This window comes from Mustela nigripes, unplaced genomic scaffold (genome assembly GCF_022355385.1).
Source record: "Mustela nigripes isolate SB6536 unplaced genomic scaffold, MUSNIG.SB6536 HiC_scaffold_8428, whole genome shotgun sequence".
In the NCBI taxonomy this organism is placed as follows: domain Eukaryota; kingdom Metazoa; phylum Chordata; class Mammalia; order Carnivora; family Mustelidae; genus Mustela; species Mustela nigripes.
In genome coordinates this window covers 1-2,030 of record NW_026747834.1, presented here as the reverse complement: position 1 = coordinate 2,030, position 2,030 = coordinate 1, and the positions used below count along the sequence as shown (strand labels likewise).

Genomic DNA, 2,030 nt, shown 5'->3' with positions numbered 1-2,030 from the left:
CAAACGTGGCATTCTGAAGGGGCACATGCACCCAAATGTTTATAGCAGCAATGTCCACAATAGTTAAACTATGGAAAGAACCTAAATGTCCTTCAAAAGATGAATCAATAAATAAGATGTGGTATATATGTACAATGGGATACTATGCAGCCATCAAAAGAAATGAAATCCTGCTATTTGTGATGGCGTGGATGGAACTAGAGGGTATTATGTTTGGCGAAATAAATCAATCTGAGAAAGACAACTATCATATGATCTCCCTTATATGATGAAGTGGAGATGCAACATAGGCGGTTTCGGGCGTACGAAAAGAAAAATAAAAGAAGATGGGATTGGGAGGGAGACAAACCTTAAAAGACTGAATCTCACAAAACACACTGAGGGTTGCTGGGTAGAGGTGTGTTGGGAGAGGATGGTGGGGGTATGCACATTGGAGAGGGCAGGTGCTATGGTGAGTGATGGTGAGTGCTGTGAAATGTGTAAACCTGGTGATTCAAAGACCTGTACCCCTAGGGATAAAAACACATTATATGTTTATACAAAATTAAAAAAAATAATTTAAAAAATCCATTAAAGAAAAAACACATATTGCAAGCCCAGAGCTAATCTCATATTCAATCAAAAAAGTTTGAAAGTTTTCCCCTTAAAGATCAGAAAAAAGACAAGTGTGTCCACTTTCAATACTCTCATTTGACATAGTACTGGATGTCCTAGCCAGAGAAACAAGAAACACAAAGAAATAAAAGACTCCAAAAAAAAAAACAAGGAAGAAGTAAAATTTTCTTTTTTTTTTTTTGTATAACATGAACTTACATGTAAAAAAATCCTAAAAACTTCACAAAAAATTTTGAATAAACAAATTTAGTAAAGCTGCCAAATACAAGATCAATATATAAAAGACAAGAATTTTGTTTTGTTTCATTTTTTAATAGTTTTTCATGTAATCCTTGCTCAGTGATCACGCTAATCTTCTCTGCATCATTCCAATTTAGTATATGTGCTGCCAAAGTAAGCACAAGACAGGAGCATTTTAACACTCTAATGATGAACTATGTGAAAAAATAAAGAAAACAATCTAATTCACAATAGCATCAAAACTAATAAAATACTTAGGATAAGATTTAACTAAGAAGATGAAAGATCTGTACCCCATAAACTATGACATTGATAAAGAAATTGAAGGAGACACAAATGGAAAGATAGCTCATATTTATGAATGGTAAGAATTAACATTGTTAAAATGTCCATACTACCAAAAACCATCTGTAAATTCAATTCCTATCAAAAATCCAATGTTAGGGGCGCCTGGGTGGCTCATTGGGTTAAGCCGCTGCCTTCGGCTCAGGTCATGATCCCAGGGTCCTGGGATCGAGCCCCCCATCAGCCTCTCTGCTCAGCAGGAAGCTGCTACGTCTTCTGTCTCTGCCTGCCTCTCTGCCTGCTTGTCATCTCTCTCTGTCAAATAAATAAATAAAATCTTTTAAAAAAAGATTATTTATTTATTTATTCACAAAAAATTTTGAATTAACAAATTTAGTAAAGCTGCCAAATACAAGATCAATATATAAAAGAGAAGAATTTTGTTTTGCTTCTTTTTTTTTAATAGTTTTTCATGTCATCCTTGCTCAGTGATATTTTAAAAATAGATTATTTATTTATTTATTTGACAGAAATCACAAGTAGACGGAGAGGCAGGCAGAGATAGAGAGAGGGAAGCAGGCTCCCCGCTGAGCAGACCCTGAGATCATGACATGAGCCGAAGGCAGCGGCTTAACCCACTGAGCCACCCAGGCGCACCAATAAATAATCTTTAAAAAATCCAATATTGTGTTTTTACAGAAGTAAGTAAAGAATCCTAAAATTTATATGAGACCATAAAAGACAACAAATAATCAAAGCAGTTCTGAGAAAGAATGAAGAAGCGAAATTACACTTCTTGATTTGAAACTATAATACAAAGCCCTCATGCTCAAAACAATAAAGTATACTGGCATAAAAACAGACCAATAAACAAGTAGAACAGAATTGAG

General features: G+C 34.8%; 1 pseudogene; it reads right to left on the bottom strand.

The window, feature by feature from the left end:
• Positions 1–901: 901 nt before the first annotated feature.
• Positions 902–1,016, bottom strand: LOC132009234 (U6 spliceosomal RNA; annotated as a pseudogene).
• Positions 1,017–2,030: the final 1,014 nt, after the last annotated feature.